The sequence below is a fragment of the Macrotis lagotis genome, chromosome 2 (genome assembly GCF_037893015.1).
Source record: "Macrotis lagotis isolate mMagLag1 chromosome 2, bilby.v1.9.chrom.fasta, whole genome shotgun sequence".
NCBI classification, from domain to species: domain Eukaryota; kingdom Metazoa; phylum Chordata; class Mammalia; order Peramelemorphia; family Peramelidae; genus Macrotis; species Macrotis lagotis.
The window spans coordinates 170,272,321-170,287,028 of NC_133659.1; the positions used below are offsets into that span (position 1 = coordinate 170,272,321).

Here is a 14,708-nt window from a genome sequence, read left to right on the forward strand (position 1 = left end):
TCTGACCATAGAAAATTACTTTGGTCCATGGAGAATCAAAATACATACTCAGGGGGTGGCTAGGTGGCACAGTGAATAGAGCACTGGCCCTGGAATCACGAGTACCTGAGTTCAAATCCGGCCTCAGACACTTAATAATTACCTAGCTGTGTGGCCTTGGGCAAGCCACTTAACCCCATTTGCCTTGCAAAATCCTAAAAAAAAAAATACATACTCAAATGGTGACAAAAACGAAGTTTCAGTACCCAAAACCTTCAAGTGAAATAGAAAATCGGCTCAGGTTGTAGATGAGCTCAGAAAAGAATTTGAAGAGCAATTAAGGGTGGTAGAGGAAAAATTGGGAGGAGAAATGAAAGCCATGCAGATAAATCACAAAAACCAAGTCAGCAACCTGGTGAAAGAAATACAAAAAATGCTGAAGAAAATAATATGTTGAAAACCAGTTTAGGCCAAATGGAAAAAGTAACACAAAAGGCAAATGAGAAGAATGCCTTAAAAAAAGCAGAATTGGCCAGCTGAAAAAGGAGATAAAAATGCTCTCTGAAGAAAATAATTCCTTCAAAAGAAATCTGATGACTTTGCAAGAAATCAGGAAGAAATAAAACTATTAAAAAAAACCCAAATTAGAAGAAAATGTGAAATATCTCATTGGAAAAGCAACTGATCTTGAAAACAGATCCAGAAGAAATAATTTTAAAATTATTGGACTGTGTGAAAGTCATGACCAGGAAAGGAGCCTATACCTCATTTTTCAAGAAATAATACAGCAAAATTGCCCTGAGATCCTAGAGTGTAGAGGGTAAAATAGAAATTGTGGGAAATCACCAATCACCTCCTAAAAGATATCCCAAAAGAAAAATTTCCAGGAATATTACAGTTAAATTCCAAAACTCTCAAGTCAAAGAGAAAATACTAAAAGCTGCCAGAAACAAATAATTCAACTACCATGGCTCTATAGTCAGGATTACATAGGTTCTGGCAGTGTCTACATTAAGGGGCTTGTAGGGTTTGAAATATCTTCCAGAAGGCAAAAGATCTTGGTTTACAACCGAGAATCAGCTACCCAAAAATACTAACTTCCTCTTTCAAGGGAAAAGATGGACTTTCAATGAAACAGGGGGACTTTCAACATTCCTATTGAAACAACCAGAGCTGAACAGAAAGTTTGATCTCCAAGTACAGGACTCAGGTGAACCATAGAGAGGGTGGATGAGAAGGACTAACTATGAGGAACTTAATGATGTTAACTGTTTGTATTCCTGCATGGGAAGAAGATACTAATAACTCTTATGAACTTTCTCACAGTTAGTTAGAAGGAACACATCTATACAAGACATAGGAAGGAGGTGAATATAATGGTATAATATAGTAAAAAGATGAAGTCAATGGGTAATAAAGGAAAGTACTGGGAGGAAGAGAAGAAGGGCTGAGATATTTCACATAGGAATCAAGAGGAAGCTTTTACAATGGAGTGGAATGGGGGAAGGCAAGAGGAAATGAGTGAGCCTTCATTCTCATCAGAAGTGACTCAGAGAGGAAATAACATACACACCTAATAGGGTATAGAAATCTAACTTGCCCTAGAGAAAAATGAGGTGAAAGGGATGGGATAAGGGGGAACGGGGTGGGGTGGAGGAAGGAGAGAATAGGTGATAGAAGAGATGAAAGATTGTGGGAGAGGGTACTCTGATATACCACACTTCGGAGCAGAGTCAGGGTGAAAGGAGAGAGAATAGAATAAATGAGATTGGAAAGGAATAGAGTAGAGGTCAATATATCTTGTAATAGCAACTGTGGGAAAAATATTGAAAGAATTTCTTCAGTGGACTTCTGATAAAGAAGGCAACTCATCCCAGAGACAGAGCCATTGGAATCTGAACACAAACTGAAGTACATTTCTTTTTTCTCTCTCTTACCATTCTTGAGGTTTATCATCCTTTTGAGGGGTGGGGGTAGGGAGGGGGGTTTATGAATATTCTCACAACAAGATTATTGTAATGATATAAAAAATTTTAAAAACATCACCTGCAGACAGCAGAATATCCTATAAAGCAGTTTAATCTACTCCTGATTATAAAAATTTGTTTAAAAAATCATTTCAATTGAGAAAAAAACAAACATAAATAAACAAATAAACTATTATAGCTCCAAGCCTGTTATTACTTTTCCAAGAGCTTACTCAAGAAAACCTTCCATTCATATGTTTTGTCTCATTTCAATCCCTCATTATTCTAACTCTCCCATTTTCTGTATTTAGTCTTCTTGTTAAGATACTAAAGGTATTATCTTCATTATCCCTTATTCCCCATTCCCTTCAGTGGTTCTCTATTTCCTCCTGGACCAAATTGAAGTCATCTTTTTGGTTTTTAAAGCTCTTCATCATTTTTCTCCCTTCTGCTTTTCTAGTGCTCTTATATTGTATTTCCCTCTTCTTTTGGGGGGGGGTGTTGCTAGGCAATGGGGTTAAGTGGCTTGCCCAAGGCCACACAGCTAGGTAATAAGTGTCTGAGGCCGGATTTGAACTCAGGTACTCCTTTCTCCAGGGCTGGTGCTCTATCCACTGCGCCACCTAGCCGCCCCTATTTCCCTCTTATTAATCTAAGATCCTGGGACACTGGCCCTTTTGCTATTTCTCCCAGAAAATGCCCTCTTTTCAGACTCCAAGCCTTCTCTTCCCCGATTCTCTCCACCCTTATCTCTTGTTTCCTGGTTTCCTTTACATCTCAAATAAAATTTCCCCTTCTTCAAGAAGCCTTTCCCAGTCTTCTATGATACTATATTGTCTTCCCTCTTAGACTACCTCCAAATTACCCTATGTGTACCTTGTACTGTCACTGGAATGTGATTAGGAACTGTTTTTGCCTTTTTTTTTTTTGGATCTTGCCAGGATTTAGCACAGTAGCATATACTTAGTAAGTACTTAATACAATTCTTGACTTGCTCCCTGTGCAAAAGACTCTTGTAGGCTCTCTCTCCTCATTCCTGGATACTTTCTTCTTTCACTGGGAATAGTATTGCCCTTTGCTGCTCTAAGCCCCCATGTAGATAGAATGTCACCTTATTTTCTCATTGCATTTCTTGCTTTTTATTTGGCCTGATGATTTAAGATTTTGCTGCAGTCTGTATATGAGAGCCAGGTGGTCTCTCTCCCATTTAAGCAGTCATCTTGGCTAGAAGTCAAATCAATGGTATTTTGGGATTGTTATGAAAAGAAAGATCTGGGGATTGTGCCTTCAATTGTTCAAGTGAGAAGAAGCACAGTTAACTCTGTTACAATTGCTTATCTACTTTGTCTATTATCAGTGGGTTAGGTTTTCATTCCACTTTGGCTTTTTCCCAGGACCAGTGCCTAGCACAAGCTCTTATATATAGAGTGCATTAAGTAAATGTTTGTTGGACATTGAGTGTTTCTAGGTGACCTCAGTTGTTATATGCTCTGAGAATCCATGCCAACTTGATTATCTAACGTTAAAACATAATTAGGAAAGTAAATTTGTTGCTGCTTCTATTATATTTCTGTATTGCATTCCTAAGGTAAATAAAAATTAATTTCATATTATTTCTGCCATCTAATTCCTCCATTTTTGTATGTTGTTGAAAATTAATTGCTTTTAAAATCTTGAACATCTTTGAATGAATGTTTTTCATTCTATTTAAATACTTTGCCTACATAGAACATATATGAGAAACAGGCCTTCAAGTTTTAGTTCTAAATACTCTCCCATTTCCTTTTGTCCCAACAATTAAGAAAGCAAGAAAAACCAAATATATTACAAATATGTATAGTCAAGCAAAACAAATTTTCATTTTAGCCATGTCAAAAAAAATTGCTTCAGTATTACTTTCCTTTGGTATTGTGGTTAGTTATTGTGTTGGGTTTTTTTTTTAGCAATTCCTTTTTCAAAATTGTTTATCTTTACAGTATTACTGTTATTGTATAAATTGTTTTAGTTGTATACTTTTCACTTTGCATGGGTTCATGTAATTCTTCCCACATTTCCCTTGATCTTTTCTTATGGTATAATAGTATTCCATCCTCTTCATGTATCATAACTGGTTTATCCAATTCCTAATTGAAAAACACCCTTTCAATTTCCAACTCTTTTTCACCATGAAAAGAACTGCAATAAAAATTTTTATACATGTGAGTCTTTTGCCTTTTCTTTGATCTCTTTAGAGTAACCAGGTCAAAGGCTATGCACAGTTTCAAAGGTTTTGGGGCACAGTTCTAAATTTCTTTCCAGAATGAATGATCCAATTCACAACTCTGCCCACAGTAATGTACCTGATTTCTCATAATCTTTTCAGGTTTCTAACACTACTTTTTCATTTTAAGTAAACAGTTTTGTGTCTGTAGTTTTTAAACTGTTATGTCCTATTCTTTCCTCTAATTTAAATCTTAAAAGTAGGTGGATAATCCTGTACTAATAGACAGTTGCCTATTTGTTTCCCTGAACAATTAGACACAGGTCTAATTGACATATCCAGGGAATGTGACTAGTATTGGGAAAGAGAAGTTAGTTTTTCTGGCATACGGGGAGTGATGGATCTTTCATGGATTTCTATTCTATTCTAAAAGGAATTAAATGGAGACTGCTGACTCCAGGATTTATTTCCACATATGTCCATTGTGTTCTCCCCACTAGAATATAAATTGAGGCCCTGGAGAAAGGCCTGGTTCTTGCCATTTGTATGAAAAGATTACCTCTCCCATTTTTCCTCTGTAAGGATTTCAGGGAAAGGGAACAAACAATGGAAATTCTTAGAAAGCTTTTAGAGAAAGCAAGAAATTTTAGTTCTCTATCTCATGTATCAAGGTGGGTAGAGGGAAGGCAATATGGGTTCTGATATTACTAGAGATTAGAAGTTGAGTTGATGATAGTGGAAGGATTGGGAGGGCTTTGATCCACCATAGAATCATTTCCTTCTTTATTTTGCTAGAATGGCATTGAAGTGTACATGAGTGGTTTTCTGGATCTGGGCTTATGGTTTCGTTGCTAGTAACTCCCACCACCACTACCACACACACACACACACACACACACACACACACACAGTCGCTCAGAAATTGTATATTGGTGAGGAACAAGCAATAATTGGAGCCCTGAATCAGATTCCTTCTAACATTCTTGTAGAGGTAAATAAGAATTTGCTTCCAGGTCCCAAAACTTAAAAAAGAGTTACTTGAGTCATAAGGATTGCAGGGTGTGAGAATATTAGGCAACCTGATGAGCTGCTTAAAGGCTGTGACTGTTTCTTTTTGTTTTATCTTTTCCCTCAGCATTCTCCCAAAATACCTACAGAGGTCATTGAATTGTAGGTACGCAAGAAATTTAACTCACTGGTTTCCTTATCCTTATTCCATATTCAGCTTTCTTCTGTTTCCCTAGTTGTTATTTCTATAGAATCAGAGTATGAGGAAACAATCCCAAAAGTAAAATGCCTTTGTCCAAGGTCACATTGGTACCAAATGTCAGAAGGAGACCACATGATTAGCCAGTGGTTTAGCTACAGTACAAATCCAGGTCCTTTGATTACAAATCCATCCTGCTTTCAACCAATCAAGAAGTATTTAGTCAATGTCTCTTATGTGCCAAGCTCTAAAGAAACAAAAGACAGCCCCTGCCTTCAAGAGGCTTGAGAACAAGGAATAAAAAATACCATGTTGCTTGAATACATGGTTACTGCAGACATTCTCCAAGTGTGTTTATACCTATAAAACTAGTTTGCCTCAAGACTCTTATACATGTGATGTCAGAGGAGATATAATACATCTCATACTTAGGAGCTTTAAATATAAGATCCAAGGTATTTGGGGGGGGGGGGATTCATCATATACAAGTCACATTTGACTCTTGCTATTCTGGATTTTATTTCATTTTAAATATTTTGAAGTATATGGTATCCACTTCTGTCCCTTTTCTAAGATCATGAGCTGTTTATTATCTCCTAAGTTATGAAAGAATTCTTTATCTCTCATTATCTCTCATTAAGAAACCAGCCCAGTAGTAATTAATGTTTAATTGTTTAATACTTGGTACTAATACTGACTGTTGGGGGGAGGGTCAGGTATCCTGAAAGGTTTCATGCCAAGGTACCTGAGCAATGTTTCAAAGCAGCAGGAAACATCCAACCAATGGGATGAATAAGGCCTGTGAAATCCTTTAATCTGGTAGAGACTACCATTTTATGTAATTGTAAAGCAAATAAAATATTTATATAGTTTTTAAAAGGCCTAAGAAAAAAATTGGGAGAAATAAAGGAACAGGATACAAATAACACAAATACATCTGAATGTTATCTGGATAGAGATTATAGTTAAGCTATGAAAGCTGATGAGATACTGAGAGCATGTAGGGAGAGAAGAGAAGAGGACAGAATGCCTAAAGCAAAACCAGCTAGCAAAATAGCAGAGAAAGATGTTCAGATACATAGAAGAAGAGCAGCGAGAAAGCTGGGACTTGAATCCAGTTCCCTTAACTAGAAATTTCTACTAGGATCGTTTCTCAGTTCCTCTTAATTTTTGTATCTTTCTGCTGAGATCACTTTTAATTTATTCTTTACATATTTGATCTATACAGAGTCAAAGTATAATTTCTCTTAACCTACCATCTCCCCTAGCCATAATAGAGTCCTAGATTTGCACTTACATTTCCATATTCTGCCTCTAGCCCTCTTTGATTTCTCTAAGCAAAAATCAAATCATTCCTTAGCTTCTTTTATCTTCTGTCACTCATTTTCCAAGAGATCAGATGTTATTAAAAACCTACACTTATATGATTTTTTTGTCCAAATGCTATACATTCTTTTATTTTCATATTTAGTTTATTTACCTTTGATCATTTCCTATTGGGTTGGTTCACTTGGAAATCATAATCACCCTGAAACTGAACTTGAGGTTTTCCATAGTAACAACATCTAAGAAACATGGGGAGGCACTGTGCTCTAGGAAATGAAAAGCTTTAGGTTGAGAGGCAGGAAGTTGTCCTTGGTCCATTTCCTGGTTCCTTCCTTAGAAACTATAGAGACTTAATGTATCTGTGCCTCAGTTTCTCTATCAATAAAATAAGGATTATAATAACCAAACCAGAATCTTTTAAAATTCAGGGGCATAAATTGCAACAAATAGTTTCATTTGTGTGGAAGTAACAGCCTCCCTAGGAGAAGAAATCTGTCAGATGATGACTTTCTTTCCTAAAGGAAGTATATTTTACTTCCCAGGTGAGATTGGATGATCTATTATAGAACTCCACCTCAGAACTACCAACAGCCATTAAATTACTCAGAGGAAGGGTACCAAAAAGTGTTTGTTATTGATGCATTGTTGTTGTTGTTATTATTATAAAGAAAAGGCTTAAAAAAATAAAGTCAAAGGATACCTGGTAAGCTGAATGACTTCTATAGCTTGAGAACGTCTCTCTATTTAAAAATAATGAGAAACTTGCAATCCTTTGAAAAATTGGTTATAGTCCACTTTCTACATACTACTACACATTTCTGAGCTGCCTGCCAAATGATCCCAGGTGTGGGATTGCAGCAGGTAATTTCCTGAGCTGTATTTGTACAGATGATTTTTTGTGTTAGAAGATGATATCTGCTCACCTGGCCTCTTAGTGACAGAGAAATCCTTTGTTTATTCATTTAGTAGGCAGATTAACCCTAATGAATATTGGCTTCCTGGAAATAGATACAGGTGACAATAGCGAAGTGAAGACTGGGGCGAAGCAAGACAAGTTCCCTTTTCTTTCTTCACCTCTAAATAAAGGTAGCTTTCATAGTAGAGTTTCTTAAATGAGAAGAAAAATCCATAAAATATTTTAGCTACAAATCTGGATTTTAAATAAGCATCCTTTTACATTTCAGATAGAAGAATATTAGTTGTTTGATAACCCTTCCTAAAAACCTCTATACTTTATCCATTTCATTTCCATAACTCAAATATTTTCTCTTCCTCAGAAGAGTTAAATGACAAGATCTGACTGAAGACTTTATGTTAGTTTGGGTTAGATGGGCAGAGCCAGCCAGCTGAACAAGAAAATATGTTCCCCAAGAGTCCCTCCCACTATGCTCAGCAATAATTTTGTGAGTTAGCAATTAACCACATAAACCCTCAGCTTAAATATCTGTCCTGTGGGTTGATCATGCATCATCTGTCCTCTGTAGCAGATTAAAAGAAAATGTGCATTTGACTACATTCCTTCTCCCCCTACTTCCACTCCCAATGCCTATCTTCCATTCATGCTGTCTCAGTGAAACATTTATTTGTTTTCTTAGGCATTGAGGATGAGAAATTCATCTGGTAATCACTTTTACTTGGGAAATTATTAGGAGAGTCATCATGTTATATGAGAGAGTTACCTGGAGGGACTTTCTGGGATAGCTTTGACTAAGAGAGAGAAATTTCAAATTTGGGAGCTGTCTTTTTTAAAGATATAAATTTAGTTTGAACAGCATAATTGAAGAAAGAACTGTTTGAAGTTATTGCTCTTAGTCTTCCCTATAAACCAGGCTTTTAGATGTCAGTGCCACAAATGTTTTTGCTACAATGAAGGAAGGAGCACTTTCTCACATTTTTCTGTGAATGGTCTGGAGATACATTATTCCCAAGGCATGAATGTGTAGACACAGATGTGAAAATCTCTTAACTTCCAGCCCAACTTTTCCAGATCTTATCACCATAATTTATTCTGTATTCTCCAAAGACTCAAAAAATGTCTTCTTTTGCATAACTTTATTCAGTGGAGGAAAAGTTGAAGCTCACTCCCAGCACATGCTAAGTGCTGAAGATAGGATTTTGTTGGCTTTTGCATGCTGCCTTTTGTAGTTGCCTGTAAAAGCTAGAATTTCCAGAGTGAAGTGAAAAAACAGAATTTACCTTTCCATGATGAGGTAAAATTTATGATGTCTACTTGTAATATGGTTGAGAGTGTTCTGGGGCTGTGATGGGGGATTTTGAACATTGTGAGATATATATGAATTGGAGACAGTAATAAATTCTGAATGAATTTGTTTGGTTTTTATTTAGATTATTTTATCCTTCTTAAAACTAATATTTATATAACCTCTGACCAAGTGGAGAGTCCAAAATCTCTCCAAGAGTGAGATGGTTTCCCTAGCTGGTTTGGGTAGCTTAACTCCTTCCTATTGTGTTGCTTTGCTCTGCCCAACCTAGCTTAACTCACCAGTGGACTGAAAGTTACTCAACACGTTGACGTATTAGTCATTTGGCAGTTATTCTGAATATCCTTAATATCATTCTCAATGGGCACAAAAACTTTGATTTACTAGAATATAGAAAGGATTTCTCTAGTACAGTCTATTCTGTAACATTTAATGATTTTAAAAGATGTTGGAAAAACTGAAAATGACATAGATGTGGAATATTGTCTTTAAAGGCAGTTGTGACAGCCTGTATTCAGTGGATTTTTTATTCCCCCTTCCATTTAGAGAAAACTGTAAGGACAACAGTCATTATACGATTTTGTATTTTAAGTATTTTCATAATCCAACATAAATTGGCCCACCCAAGGATTATGTCTGTCTTATAAAGATGTGTTTATATAGTCACTGGGTGAAAGATTGCAGAAGTTGAACCACTAGTTTTGAAAGTTGAGCCAGACCAGGAAAAATCAGGATACAATTTGGCACTTATGGAGACGAAATGATTTCCTTTTTAGCTGCTGATTTCTACTGGGAAATGTATCCTTGGACTGAAAATTGCATCCGGAAAAATGTTTATGTAGTGTTTTTTCAAATGACTGATTATTCTTCTAACCTTTAACACGTACTGCGTCTAATTTTATTCCTTTTAACTCTTTCATGACCAGAGAATTTTTCTCCCTTCAGGAAAAAAGAATAATGAAATAATTCTTTGCTGCTTTGTCTACAGGAACATCTTGTTTTCATACCAGGAGTGGGCTGGGGGTGAGGAGTGGGGAGAATGGAGGTGTAAAGATTCCATCCTGATTTAAACCCCTTTTGCCTCCTCTCTTGTAGACAATTTTTTTATGTGTTTGTTTCATAGTGTTGAAGATACATCTTTAGGGTATCATTTAATTGTGATCATTGATGATACTGTTCCTTTCTCCCAAGAGGAGGAGATTCTTAACATTTTTAGAAATTACATATAGGCACAAAGTCTTCTAAAGGGCCATCATTTTTGCCCTAATTTCTCTCTTGTTCATTTAGTCTCAGTTCTGGACACAGACTGCTGAAAAACAAACATTAGCTCCTACCAGAGGACCATACCAAAAACAAAAACAAAAAAGCACCCCCCCCCCCCCCCCAGCAAAACCCTTCATCTGCTGGGAAAATGGATGACTTGTAAACATTCATTTGAGTGGCTTTGAAAGCCATGACTCTTAAGTCAATGTCAGAAATCTCTACTTTAGGATGAATTTGAAGCTGTTCTTTTGCCAGATGACCCAGGCAGCCCCTTTTTACATACTCCTTTGGAGAGATAGTTAGAGATTGACCCTGGACTCATGTAACTATGCAGAAAATGCCCAAGGAAGGAACACCATGACTCATTCCCATGGAGCCCAGTAAATACAATTAGGAAATTTGAATGCAATTACTGCAAGTTTGGAGTTTACTTTAGAGAACACATTAATTTTTGTGTTTTCTTCTTACTATAAATCTGACAACTAAATTTGGTTTTGGAAGCCGTCCACCAGCAACAGTTCCTGACTCAAGAATGAGAGTGTAAAAAAAAGGAGGCAGCAGAGTGGAAGCAGGCTAAACAATGTTACATTTTGACTGAAATTGGATTTTATCTTCAGTCTTGATGCAGAGAGGATTTATATCTGAGGGTGCAGAGTTCCAGTCCAAGTTCATTTTTTGTTTGAGTGACACACATACTTATTTAAAGGGAAAGATAACAGCAATGGTAAATGCATATAAAGAGAAAGAGTCTGCTGTAGCTGTTGCTAAACACTGGGATAATAATAGGTTTGGGAAGTTTTCTGAAGATTGAGACAAAATTTTTTTTAACCAATTGATGGATTGGAATTTGGCAAGTGACACACAAAGCTTCAGCTTTCTTGTATTCTAAATAGTTTGACAGCTGTGTAGAATCCCCTGTACATGCAATATCTGGGAGAGAGCCTAGCTAGGGAGTAGAGGTAGAAGGGGAGGGAGGGTGGAGGTGGGGAGGAGGAAAAGAAGGAAGAGAGTGAGACAGAGACTGAGAGAGACAGAGACAAGAGATAACTTGTATGGAATCCAGCAGAGCCTATGACAGAAATTGTTGACCCTTCTTTATGTTGATTCTGCACTGTCTCGTCAAACATCTGGAAATCAGCATGTTTGCAGCCGTCTCACAACATGATTTTGCATTTACATCATTCTGCTAGCTGGTAAAAGTTTTCTTACTTTCAGGAAAAAAGAAAAATCAGCAACTCTTATGCTGTCACAAGGTCAAGTGGTGATTGGTGATGCTGCCTCTTCTAAACACATGTTTAGCCCAGAAAATCTCAAGCCATTCCCCAAAATTTGGTAACCATTAGAGGACTTCCTAAGTCAGTTCCGGATGTCAGACCCAAGGTGGAAGGGGGACGGGGCCACATTGAGTTCTCTGCAGCTTTCCACCAAAGGGATTTAATCTGGCAGCTGATTGAGCCAAGGAGCAGCTCACGCAAGGGCATAGCTAGACAGGAAACACTTCTGAAAGCAGTGTTTTGATAGAGGATCATGAGATCAGGCAAGGAACTGTGAACTTTACATGTAGCCAAGACCAGATAGCACTGAGGTAGCCACCTGAGGGCTTACAATAAGAAAGGAAATTAAAAGATCTTTTAAATGGAGAAGGACCAGACAACTTAAATGCAAGCTTGCTTCTTTCTTCTTTCTTTCTTTCTTTCTTTCTTTCTTTCTTTCTTTTTCTTTCTTTTTCTTTCTTTCTTTCTTTCTTTCTTTCTTTCTTTCTTTCTTTCTTTCTTTCTTTCTTTCTTTCTTCCTTTCTTTCTTACTTTCTTCCTTCCTTCCTTCCTTCCTTCCTTCCTTCCTTCCTTTCTTCCTCTTTCTTTCTTTTTATTTAATTTCAAAAGAGAACACTAAAACAAATCACATTCTTTGAAAGAAAGGAAACTAATGGATGTACTGATTAGCTTTTTTGAATTTTTATTTTTGTTTTTTGATAAAACATTCTGCTCTCATTACTCAGCCTTACAATGATTGCTAGCATAAAATGATGGAGCTAAATTTATCATTTCCAACCAGCTTTTTTAGAGGCCTCCAAAGAGCTGTCTTGAGCAGAAGTTGTACTTTTGGAAGATAGACTTTTTATAATGATAAGTTTTGACAACACACATTGGTCCCCATGTGTCTCCCAGACCTGCTGGTGGGTGGGTGGGAGTCATGGAGGGGCAGGCAGTATATCTGGTAGGAGGTCTCATATTTGATTTTCATTCTCCGGGGTTCTAGACTAACTTTTAACATTTCAGAAACAGAGTCAAGGGGCTCTGCTCTTCATGTTCAAGTATTTACCCTCAATGTACCAGTCATTCAAGAAAATAAAGTGTAAATTTCCACATTTAGAATCTGTTTTTGGCATTTTTGCTCCCTGATATCTCCTTTGCTGGTCCCAGGAACTCACGTGTATTCTTCCTAGGCTATCTTATTAAGCTCCACAATTTTATTTATTTCTTCAATTCATCTACATGAAGTGATGGGAGAAGTAAGCAATATAAATTTATTTTGATTACTAAGAGGGAGTTATTTTCTTCCCAAATTTCCTGTAGTTTTAAATTACTTACCTACTTTTTTAAAAATAAAAATGAAAGCAATCTATATCCTTAAAAGAAATGTTGCTATCATAGGATCACAGATTTAGAGTTGAGGAGGACCTCAGAGATTGTTTTGTCTAATCCCTTCTTTTACTGGTGGTAAACTGGGTCTCAGAGGTTAAGTGACTTGCCCATGGCCACTTAATAGATGACACAAGTCATAATTTAAACCCATATCATCTGATAGAAAAAACAGGTCTTTCTACTGTACCATACTATTGGGTTTTTTTTTTCCTGACTCTGGATTATCAGTCATATGCATTTTTATACAGTGTCAATAAAGTGCTTCTGTGACTCATTATCCTGGTCAGAGTAATCTTACAGTACACTATTGATTCCTTCTGTTGCTCCTCTCTAATGGGTAGACCTCATCTATTTGGAAGACTCCAAGAGTTCTTCCTTCCCTCACAGCTATTTTTCATTAATTCCAAATTTTGTGTTAGTGTTTTTTACATGATATACTTTAAGATTCAAGTTAGTGTGTATGTGTTACTAGGAAAGTAATATTCATTCTCTAGCCCTGGAATTTTTCAAATTTAATCCCTGGAATTCTTCAAAAACCCCAAGGTTTTCTAGTTTTTTTCATTGATTATAAATCCATGATTTCCTTACTTTTTATTTAACTCTTATTTCTCTTCCCTTATACAATCTGACAGTAAGAGATGAGGGAACTATCTTTAACAGCCTCATCCTGAAAAAGGAGTCATTCAGAATGGAGAAGTAGTTAGGGTCTTTTATCAAATTATACCTGTCTAACCATAATAATCTTTTAAATGTTGTCTCTCCCTTACTTCCTGGCTTTCCACTCCAGTTATCTTTGCTAAAAAGAACCTTAGTGCTTTCTTCTGGGCTATGGGACAGAGCACAGTCTGTCACTTAAAATCCTCCATGTTCAATCCTTCACTTACCTGTATCTTCTTCATTCCCCAGTCAAGTCAAGCTCATCTACTTTCTGGAAAATATACCTTTAGGATTTGAGGCTTCTGAGCTTTCTGAATGGATAAAGAAAATTTAGATCTTATTCATTGATAACCTATTAAACATCATTTTTCTCTTGTGGCTGTACAGTTTTGTCCCCTCAAATGGTATTGAGGGCTTTGGTTAGATTCTGGGGGGGGGGAATAGATTAATAGATTGATGTAGTAAAAAGTGGACTAGGCTATCCCTCAATGTGTCCCTTTAATTAAGTCATTTCAATTCCCTGATTCCTTTTCCTTGGGGATAGTAATACTTTTACTAACTTCCTTACATAACTGTTGTGAGGATCAGATAAGTTAATAATCTGCAAAATGCTTTGTAGACCTTAAAAAAATCTCTGAATGGGAACTGAATGGAATTGCCATAGACAACCAACTTGTAGTCATGGTCTGGGTTCAAGTTTCCCCATCCCACATTACCTCCTTCCCCCAAATGGGAACTATTCAGAAAAGTGATTGTTTTATATCAGGTCTCCCATCAAGGAGCAAGTTGTACTTTGACAAATATTAACTCCAAGGAATAATAATCATTTAGCTATGATGTAACAGTAGGAGGAACTCTACTCTTGGCTCCCAAATGGGGAGAATTGCCATTACTGTAACATAATGCCCTGTGCTTGTGGCAGAGTGCCACCAACCATTTCTTCCTAGTCTTCACCACACACGAGCTGTCATGGGCAGACAGATGTGGGAAGGTTTTAGGTTTGGCTTTGGAAAAGCTTGCCTCACTTTTTTAAAACCATGGGGACAGGATTGCTTAGCATGTTCACTCCCAAGCCAGGTCATGGTCTGGTGGTGCTGCTTGTAGTGATCTCACTGCAAACCTGGGTCCAAGAGACTTGGAAGCAACCTACATAGTCTGAACCTTTCTTCAGAAGAGCACTTTTTTTTGTATTTTGCAAGTTCAAAGTTCATGATTCCTTTGAAAACGGACTAGATTGGAATG

General features: G+C 36.9%; 1 protein-coding gene across 10 annotated transcripts in view; it reads left to right on the forward strand.

Moving 5' to 3' along the window:
- BCAS3 (BCAS3 microtubule associated cell migration factor) overlaps positions 1–14,708 on the forward strand; it is an 851,656-nt gene that overhangs the window by 543,749 nt on the left and 293,199 nt on the right. Inside the window, exon 24 of one of the 10 annotated variants that reach the window (XM_074223553.1) lies at positions 1–14,708. This exon is cut by the window's left edge and continues 17,927 nt beyond it; it is cut by the window's right edge and continues 19,815 nt beyond it. The exons of the other annotated variants lie outside the window; for them this stretch is intronic. The gene's annotated coding sequence lies outside the window, so the exon portion shown is untranslated. 10 annotated transcript variants of the gene reach the window in all.